The sequence below is a fragment of the Aotus nancymaae genome, unplaced genomic scaffold (assembly GCF_030222135.1).
Source record: "Aotus nancymaae isolate 86718 unplaced genomic scaffold, 86718_ANA_hifiasm-v0.15.2.pri h1tg000010l, whole genome shotgun sequence".
In the NCBI taxonomy this organism is placed as follows: Eukaryota; Metazoa; Chordata; class Mammalia; order Primates; family Aotidae; genus Aotus; species Aotus nancymaae.
Window position 1 is genome coordinate 75,777,436 of NW_026988421.1, and position 14,868 is coordinate 75,792,303.

Here is a 14,868-nt window from a genome sequence, read left to right on the forward strand (position 1 = left end):
CTCTCCCATTGACAGACATAAGAAAGTAAGAAAAAGAAGACGGGGAAGAGGAAGTAGAAAACCACAGCATAAATTTACCAAGAATAAGCTGAGTGTATTTGAGCAGTCATTTGCACAGAATCCTTATCCTGATTTTACAAACAGGGAAAAAGTGGCTGGTCAAGTCTCTTGTCCTGTGTTTGTAATAGATATTAGTAAAATATTCAAACCTTTGCATATCTTTTTAAAGATAATATGGAAAATATAAAGAAGTATGAAAAAGCTTAGCATTTTATCACATAGGACAAAGTGATTTCTTTTTTTTATAGAGACAGGGTTTCACCATGTTGGTCAGGCTAGTCTCGAACTCGTGACCTCAGGTGATCCACCCATCTGGGCCTCCTAAAGTGCTGGGATTACAAGCATGAGCCACCACACCCGGCCTATGATTTCTTTTAGGCTGGGCGCAGTGGCTCACGCCTGTAATCTCAGCACTTTGGGAGGTTGAGGTGGGAAGATCACTTGAGGCCAGGAGTTCGAGACCATACTGACCAACATGGCAAAACCCTGTCTCTACCAAAAATGCAAAAATTAGCCAGGCGTGTTGGCATGTGCCTGTAATCCCAGTGATTCAGGAGGCTGAGGCAAGAGAATCACTTGAACCTCGGAGGCAGAGGTTGCAGTGTGCCAAGATGGCACCACTGCACTCCAGCCTGAGTGACAGTGTGAGAATCTCAAAAAAAGAGCAATTTTTTTGGTGGTTGTTCATCTCAATGTGGGCATGAATATATTACGTATGTATTTTAATGAAAAATACACTATTCTGAGGGAAAATTGGGAGCAGCGGTCCAGTTAAGAAGGTGCTGTAGGCTGGTTGCAGTGGCTCACACCTACAATCCCAGCACCTTGGCAGGCCAAGGCCAGCGGATCACCTGAGGTCAAGAGTTCAAGACCAGCCTGGCCAACATGGGAAAACACTGTCTCTACCAAAAATACAAAAATTAGCCAGATGTGGTGGCATGCCTCTGTAATCCCAGCTACTCCGGAGGCTGAGGTAGGAGAATTGCTTGTACTCGGGAGGTGGAGGTTGCAGTGAGCCAGCATTGCACCACTGTACTCCAGCCTGGACAACAGAGCAATAGTCTGTTTCAAAAAAAAAAAAAGAAAAGAAAGAAAGAAAAAAAAGAAAAGAAGCTAATATTGTTATTCTCCAGGATAGAGACAGTGATGGTTTTGACCAGGGTGCTAGCTGTGGAATTAGGGAACTGGGAAGACCTTTAATTTTTAAAGGTGGAGCTGCTTATAGTTTGCCAAGATATTGGGTATGCAATGAGAAGGCCAGAGGCAAGGATACCTCCAAAGTTTTGGCTTGAGGAAATGGAATATTGGGGGTGCCTTTAACTGATAGGGGAGCTTGGGAGAAGAGTAGTTTTGTGTTAGATATTTGGAGTTTTATTTACTCTGCACACGTTAAGTTTGGTATGCTAATCAAACCTCTGTGGTGTTTACTTACTCCAAAGTGTAAGTAAAAAGTAAGGCATGCAAGCCTGAAGGGCGGGAGGAAGAACGTGGCTTGACAGTGTCACAGGACGTGGCACAGAACCCCACAGCGTCAGTAGTTGCTTCCTAACCATTTATTGCATGAACCAATATTTTGTTTGGGGATTTTCCGATATGATTGCTGTAAATTGTTAAAGCACAACATTTTACTGTATTTGAATTTTTATTTTTATACACACATTTTATCTCTAATCCCCTGACAGATTATATGCACACATTTAAGAAGACTTTCATATTTCTCTTCTGTAATTATTCGCTTACTATTGCATGTATTGGTTGCTTGACAGAAGGACAAAATTGTGTTAGTGAAAACCAAGAAAGAATATAAACAGCTTTGGAAAATAAAAGTATAGGCAAATATTATGTAATGAAATTCTTATAAAAGTTTCGTGAAGTAGGCCGGGTGTGATGGTTCATGCCTGTAATCCCAGCACTTTGGGAGGCCGAGGTGGGCGGATTGCCTGAGGTCAGGAAGTTGAGACCAGCCAGGCCAACGTGGCGAAACCCCATCTCTACAAAAATTAGCTGGGCATGGTGGAGTGTGCATGTAATTTCAGCTTTTTGGGAGGCTGAGGCAGGAGAATCGATTGAACCCAGGAGGCAGAGGTTGCAGTGAGCTGAGATGGCACCACTGCATTCAGTCTGGATGACAGAGTAAGACTCTGTCTCAGAAAATGTTTCAAGGGAAATACAAACCAATAATTTTCTGCAAATAAGTAGAAAATCCAAATAAGGTAAATAACTAGGATAAGCAGGGTACAAATGGAAGAACTGGTCCTTTTTTTTTTTTTTTTTGAGACAGGATCTCACTCTGTTGCCCTGGCTGGAGTACAGTGGCACAATCATGGCTCACTGCAGCACTGACTACCTGGGCTTAAGTGATCCCACCTCAGCCTCCTGAGTAGTTGGGACCACAGGCCATCATGCCTGGCTGATTTTTTTTTTTTAACATAGAAGTGGGGTTTTGCCATATTGCCTAGGCTGGGCTCAAACTCCTGTGCTCAAGCAATCCTCCTGCCTCAGCATCCCAAATTGCTGGGATTACAGCATGAGCCATTTCTCCTGGGCTTGGTCAAACATTTAAGTAAACATTCTTACACTGTTCATTTATTTAAATTTCTAACTTGGTGACAGTTGGGTTGCTCAGTGTCAAACTGCTTTTTAATTATTTTTTATCCTTTCTACTTGCCAGAGGGATAGATTCCTAAAAGGAAGTTTATAGATAATGGCAGATGAAATTACACTGAACTGATCTGAGCTGCGTGTGCTTAAAGAAAGTGCACATGGTGTGATCAGGAAGCAAGCGTAGTTGAGGGGAGGGCCACAGGAGGCTCTGTCATGAGAAAGTGAACTCTCGTCTTGTAGTTGGGTCCTCACAAGGTCTACCTCCTAATGGCTCTATAACGCCCGACAGGTTGACTCTTGGACCTTATCTTTCTGTAAAATATGAATCATTATGTTGTGGTGGTATTGCGAGGAGAAAATGAGTATGTCTGGAGGAAAGAGGTTCATTGTGCATGGTCACAATTTTGTTTTATTTGTTTACCTATTTATTTTGAGATGGAGTCTCACTCTGTCGCCCAGGCAGGAGTGCAGTGGCACGGTCTCAACTCACTGCAGCTTCCGCTTCCTGGGTTCAAGGGATTCTCTTCCCTCAGCCTCCCGAGTAGCTGAGATTACAGGCATGCACCACCATGCCCAGCTAATTTTTGTATTTTTAGTAGAAATGGGATTTCCTCATGTTGGCCAGGCTGGTCTCGAACTCCTGACCTCAGGTGATCTGCCCACCTCAGCCTTCCAAAATGCTGGGATTACAGGCATGAGCCACTGCGCCCAGCCCACAATTTTGTTTTAAGCAGTCATTATAGGTGTGGATCAGAGATCTTTCTAGCTTTAAGTGCTGCTAACCTAAAGCGATTCTGAACTTGTAGACTGAGGGGTTCCAGGAGGGATCAAATATTAAAAGGCCCCCCAGACATGCTTGCCTGCATCATATGGCTCTAGGTGTTCTACCACAGTCAGAGCTTATTAGGATGGAGAGTCTAAAACAGTGTTGATCATTTTTCCCTCCCTCGAACCTCTAGGGGTTAGGGTTGGCATGTATAATTAACATGTCTTTATGAAGGAGGGGAAAAAAATGAAGACTACAGTTGTCAAACGGAATGCTTAGAGTCACATATAAAATGTCTTGTCCAAGTTACTACAAACTCTTGCTTGTTCTTTGCATGACTTTTGAATACAGTGAATTTAAGAGTATAATTCAGAGTATATTGAACATAAGTTTATCCTGGTAGGTCAGCTTGAGTAAAATAAATAAGTTAGGGAAAGGCTGGAAGTCTGTTCTTTCCAAATGCAGAGCATCGCAGACAAGTTTATGGGAGATTTTGAAAGGTCCAGGTCTGCACGTACAGATGGGCCACTGCAACTACGGGGCAGTTGAGATTTTGAAATTGTGCACAATTTATAACATTCATAATGTGCAGCCCCACAAAGGATTGCCATCATTATCTGAGTCTTATTCAAGATCAGGAAACGAGTCAGTGATCATGCTGAGAGACTAAGCTTAACTGTAAAACTCTCCTACATTGTGGAAATGCATTGTACAATATAACTTAACAGACAGATTGAATTGACAAACTGATCTTTCTCTTTAGAACTGGTTTTAAAACACAAGAGCCAGACTACCACCTAGAGAGAGACACAGAACATTCGCTGCCAGGAAATTGCATTATTCCTGTACCGAAGGCCACCCATTTCCAAGGATCCAGGAAAACCAGATGGAATGTCCCAAAGATGACAGTGAGCAGAACTCTTGTACCCAGGAAGTTCTACTGGGTGGAGCTGGCCACTCTTCCGTGGAGGCACAAGGGATTGCCAATTAACATGATGGCTAAAATAACTCTGCAGCCTTATGGGTTAAAAGGAAACTTAAGTGTGATTTGGAGTATCCAGGTGACACAGAAAATGACCCTTCTTGATGTAGATCAATATTATTTCCTCATCATTCTGCATTTCCTCCTCAGTATTCTGAAAGGGATAAGCCTGAGATAGGGGAAAGCCAGCATACAAGGCCCTTCCCTTTGCATGGTGTTTATCGTGTGCAGGGAGGGAGGGAGCAGCAGGAGGAGCAAAAAGGTCATTTTCTTTACTCACTCTTTCAAGGACAGCAGCAGAATGGTTGAGGATATCATCATGAGCAGCCTCAGCCTCAGAATCACCTGGAGAAACTGGTCTTCCAGGATCAGGTTCTAATGTATATGAATCCCAGGATTTAGGGAAGCAGACGCCTTCCCTTCAGTCCCAGCAGCATGGCCGATATTCCCAAAGTAATGGAGAGCCCCTGTGCTCTCAGTTGTAGCACACCCTTTGCAAATAGTGATCAGATCTCCACAAATCCCTCCTGGGCAACATAAGCAGCAACACATCTGGCTGCAGAGCAACCTATGTCCCAAATCCAGCAGCTTTGGGATGAGAAGTCTGCAAGTGTTTACTGCTGGGACCAGGACTGTGGTGCTAGGCTTCAGAGAACATCACCCACAGGTCATCCCACACCATCCACGCAGAAGCCCGAGGAAGAGGGCTCCGCAGCGCTTGCACATGAAGATGCTGAACCCAGGAAGGCTCTGCAAGTTGTTGGTCTCTTCTGGTAGGGCAGCAGTGTCCTGAGAAGGTGGAGCTAGAGCATGGAGAACAAAACTAACAAGCACCAAGGCAGCAAGCAAGGCAACCCCCAAATGACAGCAGTTGCCAAATCCAAAGCAATCTGTGCTTCAGAAGACAGAGGCTCTTGCACAGTCCCTGTCTCATACATTGTCTCCTCCTTAGAAGATACGCAACAAGCAGTACAAGAATGTGAAGGACCCTGCTGTCCGGCTTCTGTATGGAGGGGTCTCTGAGGTGGCTACAGCAAAGCTGTCATCTTCACGGACCAGGACAGCATCTCTAGCCATGGGGCGTGACCTGCTGGGATGGCAGCTATGTGTCCTTTCACAGACAGACCCACCAAAGCTCTGACTGTGAAGCACACCCCAACATCAGCCTAGCCTGCATACACTTAAGGCATAGAATCACCTGAGCCTTCTTTATTGAAGATAGGGACTCCCAGTGGAGTTGCAGCCCCAGCCGTTGCACCATAAAGAGCCCCAGGGGAATCACTTCTCAAGTATGAGGACAAGACTCTTCTGCTTGATACAATGAAAAAAAAAGCATTCTTTTAATTCTATAGATTTACAATATGCATTTGGGACTTTATTAAAACTACAAGAGAAAAGTCTTCGACAAATAAAAGCGGAGTACATTACTTTTTGTGATTAAAAAATAGATTCAGAAAGAAGAATGAGAGTTCAGAGCAATGAATCCTGTCTCACTGATGCCCGAAAACTATGGCTGCCACCAAGGTCAACTTAGACAGTGTCTTTGTCATACAGCACACCCCCAACTCCAGAAAGAGGTGCATAAACCAGCTTCTCCTTCTCATGTAAACAGAACTTCTTCTGTTGTTCAGGAAGACACAAGGGTCTGGGAGGAAACCAACATCACTCACAGCGAAGTCTCCTACCCCTAGAAGACAGACCCCTTTTAAAAAGCCAGCTTCCGCTGACAAGAAGTCAGTAAGTATCTACTGTTGACTGTTGGGGTAAAAATGATCCACAGTCCAAGGGCTTAAAACATTTCACTAAAGAAGGGCACTGCACCAAACTGGAACAGTGCCCCTCTAGCTACGAGAGAAGACGGATTTGATAACACGGTTGCAGGCCTACACGTTGCTGGGTTACTTTTAAAACCTCCAGCAAGGCCATCTTCCCTTGTTTGGTCATATTTCAGTTTTCCTGAGAATTCAAGCCATCCCAAGAATCCTATGTGTAATTCTAACATGTTCTAACAACAAGACAGTACCTGGCATGTGAATCTGCCTTTTATTTTTTAAGTGCGCTCTTCTTTACCATAAAGTGACACCTTCTGGTCACATTTGATGTTTGTTTGTATATTCACTTGGTTTGTCAAATCTTCCACCCTAGAAAAATAAATTCAGTCATACAGCAGAAATGAATGTCAAAAGTTCCTATACCTTCTTTCATGTGTCAATGACTCACCACACTCTTGTCCACTAAGCATGTCATTTAGAAAACTAGAAAATACAGAAATAAGGAAGCACCATTCGCCATCCACCAGAGAAAAGGGGCAGACGTACCACTGTAGGCTAAAAGTGACATTCATTCCATAAGACATCAGACAGGGACATGATATCCACCTGGGGTCAGGGAAGAGTGAAAAACATATTCAGAAAATCCCTTTCTGGAAGAGGGCAAGCCTGTACTCTGGGATTTTTACTGTGATGTGGATTCTGGCAGGTGGAAAAGGGTATTCCACGCTGAGAAAACCACATGAGGAAGAGCACAAAGGAAGGAAACTGAAGGCACACATGAACTCAAGCACATGGACAGAAGGCAGCATCACTGAAAACTGATGATAAACACAGGACAGGGCCACATCCTGTAGCCTTAAGTGCTTCCAAGTCCTCCCATTTTCCTAAATACCTCATAATTAATTTACTCCCAAAGGCAGAGCATCTTGGAGCCATAGACATTTTCCATCAACTACACTTCTACCCCCACTATTCAAATAGGCAAAAAATAAATTCTATCACTGTTCTTTTTCTAGCCTTTTTAGCTTTGAAATATATGACCCACAAAGAAAAAGTTTACAATCACTTTTTACCTGTCTGCCAGGAGACAAGGGTGAGAAGTTTGCCATGTGAGAGGCCTAAACTTCATAACTGTAGTAAAATGGCCCAGATTGTCAATTTCCTCATTTTGATAGTCTCCATGCACCATTCCGGAAAGGTAGAACATCTTGGCACCCTAGACATTAAGGGAAAACTAAAAATTGTATTTCAATTAAATTCTTGTCAATACTACAGCAAAATAAAAGTTCTAAACAAGAAGAAATCCTAAGAAGGGAGACTTCCAGCAAAGTCCTGAGGCTTCCAGAGCCTCGCTGGATTCTTTCAGGACTTAGAATCCCACAGAGGCAGACTGCTCTGCAGCCGAGCAGAGGTATCCATCTAAGAATGGTGAGGAGATGGAGGTGAGGCTTCTGAGCACAGAAATGGTTCTGGACCAGCTCAAAGGACAGGTGGAATATCTTCACACCATATCTGATGACACAGAGTGCCAAGGGGCAAGCAGCTAGTTGTAGGGTCAGGAAGAACGGGGAGCAAACAGTCCCTCAGCTGCCAATCTTTGTCATCTAAGCCAGTGTTACACCCCTAATCCACACATACACTTACACACCTAAATCCACATATTTTGTGTGCCTCTGCATTCTCAGGAGGCTTTGACAATCCAGAGCAGAGCAATCAACATAAGCTAGGCTAAATAAATTATGGTACATCCATAGGATGGATTAAAAAGGAGGCAGAACCATAGTACTTACTGATTATATACCGACAAGATGTATTACATGAAAAAAGCAAGCACAAAACTATATAAAATAAGCTACCATTTGTGTTTCTAAAGGGTGGCAAGTGTGTTTATATGCATCTAGAAGGATACTACTCTGCAGGGATCTGGGAGACCAGCAGTTAGAGCAGGGAAAAAGAAGATGCCATTGTGTGTATCCTGCATTACAGTTAGAGTACTTTACCAAATATGTGTCTTCCTTTTGAAAATCTTAAAATGATTTACATAATAGGCATCTCTCTCAATGACGGCTAAGAGACTGGGAAGGGTAGCAGGGAGGGAGGGACAAAGAGGGACAGGTTAACAGGTACAAAAATACAGTTAAATAGAATAAATTCTCGTGTCCAAGAGCACAATACGGTGACTATAATTTATTATATAATTCAGAATAACTAAAAGAATGAAATCGAAATGTTCCTTATGTACAACTATTATATATCCATAATAATTAAAAATGAAAAAATGTAACAGCATCTCTTAAAATGTATGTCTTCAAAATTAGAAACTTGCTACGTTTTAAATAAGAGACAAATGACTTCTATGAACTATTTAAATCATTTCAAGCACACAAGATTTAGTAAGCTTACACTATATTAATAATAACACTTATTTGTACTAATAGTAGCATTACATGTTCAAAATTTAAATGTTATTTAGCTTCCTAACATTACAATGGCACAACTTTAAAATCTGTATTACTTTTTACTTTATATTTTAGGAGTCTTCCTGGGCCAAATTTGTAACTTTTTGTCACAAAATGGCTCTCTAGTAAAAACTAAATAAAAATGAAACTCCCAAGGCATTTGTCACCCCACACTTCCTAATCAATATGGCTTATTTTTTTTCTAATTTATATTTTATTGTTGCTAATTTAAAAGATAGTTCATAGAGTATCAGAAACAGTGAACGTTACCATTTCCATAATCAAAAGTGTGTGTACATTTTACATACACTCAGTACTGTCTAGATTTTCTATTGATAAACTCTGATCACTTCTTCAGGTCAATTCATGTACTTACTTTCACATTAAGGATGAAAGTTCTGGAACCATGAGGAACAAGGGTCCCACCTTCACACAAGTTACTTAACTGCTGGGAGGCTCTATTTCATCCTATGTAAATTACAGATAATACCAAACTCACCTCAAGGGTTTATGTAAGCTAAATTTGTAGAAAGCAGTTAGCACAGTGCCAGGAAGGGTCCAAGAAGAAATGATACTTACTATGATATATTTTGTACATATATACATATGCATGTTAATGACTTCTTCTTAGCTGTGTTTGTTAAAGGTTTTCTCCATCCTGTGATTTGCTTTTAGATTTTGGAATATATTTCATTGTGTACATTCCATTTTTATTATTAATGTAACAACATTTACTACTATTATTATCATCATCAATTCAATCACATGTACTGTATCCCTGATGATGACCATGATTCCTTTAATAATCATAAAATACTCTTCCCTTTATCACGGGGTAAATAACCTATCACATGCTGTAAGTCTCCATCAGCACCCCAGGCTGCCCCTGCTAAGTTACCAGATCTGCTACTTTAGCCAGATCAATCATCATGTTAATGTCACACCCACATTCAATAACAGTGAGTCTGCACTTTTTACCTATAAGTGAAAAGATGAAAATTTTACTTTAAAAAGACTCTGGAGAAACCCTAACCATCAAATCTCATGTTCATTTTTTTAATTGCATCCACTAAACACCATATATGTCTACAGGAGTGTACCAGAAGTTCATTTTTATAGGCAAAAACTAGTAACATAAAATAAATTCCATCCTGTTTTTCTTGCTGTGTTCTAAATTGAAATAATATCAAAAGTCTACCCAAGTGAATAAAAGTGCTTAAACAGAGAAAATCCTGACTGGACAGACTTTGTGATAACCATGATCCTGCTGTTCAGCTGCAGGCCAATGTCTTCGCCGCTAACAAAACTTCCTGTATTCCTACTATAGCCAAAAATATCCTCAAACATGATACAACAGAATATTCATAACAATAATTATTTCTAAATTAAGGTAAAAGGAAAACAGTCAAAAAAATATGGGTTTGGCACAATGGCTCATCCCTATAGTCCCAGCACCTTGGGAGGCCAATGCAGGCGGATCCCTTGAGCCCAGGAGTTTTGAGACCAGCCTGGCACACATGGGGAAACCCCATCTCTACAGGATGGTGGGGAAAGGAAGAAAAATTAGCCAGGCGTGGTGACATACACTACTCAGGAGGCAGGACTGCCTGAGCCTAGGAGGTTGAGACTGCAGTGGGCTGTAATCACATCACTGCACTCCAGCCTGTGCCATAGAGTAGGACTCTGTCTCAAAAAAAGGAAAAGAAAATATGGATGCTCCAAAGATAAAGAAAAGCCCCAATCCAACTATATTATTGCAATAACAAGAGATTTCAGATTGTACATTGCCATTCTACCACTGGAAGCTTGTTTCATTTTCCCTCAAACTTGGAAAGGTCACCATCTCCCAACACAAATTCTCATAGGAAAAAGAGAAAACTCTCACTTCCACCAGAATGTGGCTTCATCAGGGCAAGTGTGGCACATAGGAGGTGCATGCTATCTTCACGGTGACCAGGCCTGCTAGGCCCTTCCAAGGAACATACTTGGCAAAGCCATAGGGCAGTTAGGATAAGATATTTATCACATCCTTATCTCTGGGAACTTACCCGTTTTTGAAGCCATAACCAACTTAGTAAAAGCAAAAGACAGGTAGCATGATATGACAATATTTAACATATTCCACTCAAGAAAACAACAAATACATGTATGTCCCTCACATGACAACAGCCACGCCAACTGTGTCTGTGGCAGCATCTCCTACCTGACACGACCATCACAGGGCCTCAGATCTTGGTCAACTTCTGCCGGGTGAGCTTCCAATGAGGCACTGTATCAAAGTGCTCTTTCCAACTTTGGGAGGCCCCATCACCATCACCACTATTGGTGGGGACTCTAGTGGAGTTCGATCAACCACTGGAATATGATGCTTCTTTGTCTTCAAATCCTGAGTCCTTTTCATGGAAAAAAAAAAAAAAAAAAGTAAATTTACTTTCAAAATAGAATAAAAGGTATCAACCATATAAGTAGACTTTTTTTAGTACACTTATAGAAAGTACTTTAATATATTCATTAGTACAACAGACATTATATAAATATATTAGCTTGTCAATTATTAGCTTGATAACTTCCGGTCCCCATCTAAATAATTGCTGTTCAACAAGATGTAACAAGATGATTTCAATAGTATAGAGAATTAAAAATTAAACACTCCTTAAATCTGACTGTTTTATAAGTGACTTTAATAGTTTTTTAAAAAAACCAAAAGGTAACTACCAAGGCAGTGCATCATAATGCACAAGACCAGAAGCTGTAGAGTAAACTTGACTCTCCTACTTACTGGTTATACGATTGGAGGTAACTTGTTGTCTTGACCTCAGTTTTCTTATCCATAAAATGAGGGCAAGAATGATTCCTCCTCTGGTAAGGCTGCTGGAAGCATTTAGTTGAAAAATGTTTAAAGTACACTGTGAGGTATATCACAAGGACTCACTAAATAAAGCTATGTTAGTATTAAATATTGTAATTTTTGTATTTTATGTTACAACTATGTAAAACATATCTAGAGGGGAAAAGCACACTTATCACCATAGAAACAGTTTAAAGCTTAGGAAGAAACAGATTCTATGAATTCTTTTATCTTAAGCAAGAAACACCAACCAGTGTGCAGATGCTGAAGGCAAGGCAGCTTCTATGGGGAAGATTTCCCACGTTTTAGTGAAAGCCACACAGCATGCATCTCTATGTCCTTTGGAGCTGGACTAGACTTGTGAATCAAAATGTCACCTGTGAGACGCTCCTTCTATTTAAAAAGAATCAGTGGAAGAACCACCAGACTGCAGCTAAACATACCAGTGAAAGGATCAAGCCATCTGCACAGTAGACTAAACTGCAAAAGCTTTGGGATTTCTCTTCCGGGCATCTTCTTCGTCTCCTAGTTGGAGATCCCAAGATGTCACTTCTTTTTCTTTTCAGCTTTGGGCCCACTGTTTTTCTTTCTGTGTTTCTTCTGGTCCTTAGCCTCCATAGTGGCTATTTACCAATAACAAGTAATTCTAACCTACAAGGAAGAAGGTTGGGGTAAGGACTGGGAAAAGTATTTTACAATCCAGGCAATACCCAGGGAAAAAGAGTAAATTTCATTTATTTCTTTATGAAGAGATAATGTATTTGTTCACTGAACAAGGGTAGAAACTGCTTAACCATCCCCAATTTCATTTTTCTCTGTCATGCTATAAATTAGATGAGTTACCTCTGCTAAGGTTATATTTTATGGTTAAGTTACTTTTTATTCATCTTAAGCATCAACAACATCAGCAATATCTATTTCTGCAGGGATGGAAATATCCTACATCTGTACCTTTCAGCCATTTAGCCATTAGCCACATGTGGTTACTTAAAATGTACTCAGGGCAAATAAAAAAATGAATTTTTAATTAATTTCATTCTAACTCTAAATAGTCACTTGTGGCTACCATACTGGACAGCTCAGACCTAGACATCAACTGGACTAATGGAGTGATTTCCTAACTTAAATTTAAATAAAAAAATGTAAAATGTTTTTATGAACTTCCAATATGATCGTAGTATTACTTTTAGTACCTGTTGACTCATACTCCTAAAGCACAACTCATCTACATACATTTGAAAAACAGCAGCATCTCTATGCGTGAGAAATGACTGGTTCTAGATGATGCCTGGAGACCCCATGGACTTAACAGAGACCCTTCTAGTAATTTTTGAACTACCTGGCAATCTGTGGCCAATAAATTGGTAATCACTGAATTAGTGAGGTTTATAGGAAATTGGGGTACATAAAATCCGACAGCTTGATTTTCAAAAAGCGGGGCAGGGTGCCATTTCATTCAATTAAGGTAATGCATAAATTCCGTTTAATAAATATTTGTGTCTGTCTATGATGTGCTAGGCACTATCTGACTTGCAGAGGGAAATCCAAACAGGTATCTTCCGTGCCATGCAATAAGGGCTACACTGGAAGTCTGCACTGGAGCACAGAGGTGAGTCAGCGCTTCCCACACACACCAGTGGAAAGGCACACACACTCCAGTGGAAAAAGAAAGCCTTTTTTTCTTTCTTTCTTTCTGAAACGAAGTCTCTCTCTGCCGCCAGGCTGGAGTGCAGTGGCGCGAGCTCGGCTCACTGCAACCTCCACACCCCGGGTTCAAGTGATTCTCCTGCCTCAGCCTCCTGAGTAGCTGGGACTACAGGGGCGCGCCACCATGCCCGTTAATTTTTTTGTATTTTTAGTGGAAACAGGTTTCACCAAATTGGCCAGGATGGTCTCAACCTGTTGATCTCGTACCCCCCTCGGCCTCCCAAAGTGCTGGGATTACAGGCATGAGCCACCAAGCCCGGCCCAGAAAGTCTTTATCTATCACCAGAATGTCAAGGAACACTGGCCGGGAGTTAGGAGAGCTGGGCACTAGGAACACTTTGAAACGGAACAGCTGTGTGATTTTAGAGATTATGTTTCTTCTCTACTATATTTTAATTCCGAACTTGTATCAATGTTTCTTTCTCTCCCTGTCATTCTTCTTGGTGGGAAAAGTACAATTTGGGGCCAACAGATCCAACTCAGGTCTAAGTCGTCTGCCGGGACCCCGTCTACAGGAAACGAAGTCTCCCTGCCACCTTCCCTCCGCGTCCAGTCATTCTCCCAACGACCCCAAGACACCTCCCGCAGATGCGAAATATGCCGTTCCTCGGGAGCAAAGATTACTGGGATGACCGGGGGACGACCTTCCCACCCGCACGATTCACGATCCTCCCAGTGCCTCAGACGCAGGGTCCCCACCGCCACCTACCACAGCCTGCGGCACTGACCCACCTCACAGTTCGCACTGCTCAGGTCGGAATGGAAACCACCGGAAACGGAAATTCACTGTTGCGCAGACTCCCAGAGGGAAACAAGAAGAGGAAAAAAAGAGAAGGCCGGGGGACGACCTTCAGGAGAGAAATGGAAGAAAGACTCGCGAACAGCTGAGTGTGGGCGCAGGCGCTGTCCTTGAAGTGCGTTCCACAGGTCCAGATCTCTGCCAATTCCTCCCCACCCCACCCTTGGAATCCGAGGCCTCAACTCCCACGGTGGGACTCCCCAGCAGCGTGCACCACGCTTGCCCGAGTCCTCCCCGAAGGCCAGGGCGGCTGTGCGACCTGACGCCGTCACTTGGTGCAGTACAAAGGAAGGAGACACATTTGGTCCTGGCTGCCCTGGAGTCACCATGCCCGGGAGTAATGGACTATCGCTCGATTAAGAATCCACTTCCTTCTCTTTTTTCTTTTTTTTTTTTTTGAGACGGAGTCTCGCTCTTGTTACCCAGTCTGGAGTGCAATGGCGCGATCTCGGCTCACCGCAACCTCCGCCTCCTGGGTTCAGGCAATTCTCCTGCCTCAGCCTCCTGAGTAGCTGGGATTACAGGCACGCGCCATCATGCCCAGCTAATTTTTTGTATTTTTAGTAGAGACGGGGTTTCACCATGTTGACCAGGATGGTCTCGATCTCTTGACCTTGTGATCCACCCGCCTCGGCCTCCCAAAGTGCTGGGATTACAGGTGTGAGCCACCGCGCCCGGCCCACTTCCTTCTCTTTAAAGATGACAGATGAGGGGCAACTCGCTTCTGGGGTGCCCTAAAGCCGTCTTTTGGCCGGGCGCGGTGGCTCACGCCTGTAATCCCAACACTTTGGTAGACCGAGGCGGGAGGATCGCTTGAGTGTAGGAGTTCAAGACCAGCCTGGGCAACACAGGGAGACCCAGGTCTTGCGAG

At 42.5% G+C, this 14,868-nt stretch overlaps 1 long non-coding RNA gene across 8 annotated transcripts; it reads right to left on the bottom strand.

Annotated features, from left to right (window-relative positions):
- Positions 1-557: 557 nt before the first annotated feature.
- Positions 558-14,619, bottom strand: LOC110568596 (uncharacterized). Of its 8 annotated transcripts, none has more exons than XR_010341836.1 (5): positions 11,935-14,618; positions 10,847-11,036; positions 7,258-9,111; positions 6,436-6,553; positions 558-5,720 (listed from the first exon to the last, which is right to left on the bottom strand). It is a non-coding gene; the product is annotated as an uncharacterized LOC110568596 (long non-coding RNA). The 8 variants fall into 8 exon arrangements; XR_010341835.1 differs by lacking the exon at positions 558-5,720 and adding an exon at positions 11,423-11,514 and having other exon boundaries at positions 5,729-6,553; positions 11,935-14,619; XR_010341834.1 differs by lacking the exon at positions 558-5,720 and having other exon boundaries at positions 5,729-6,553; positions 11,935-12,142; positions 13,931-14,618.
- Positions 14,620-14,868: the final 249 nt, after the last annotated feature.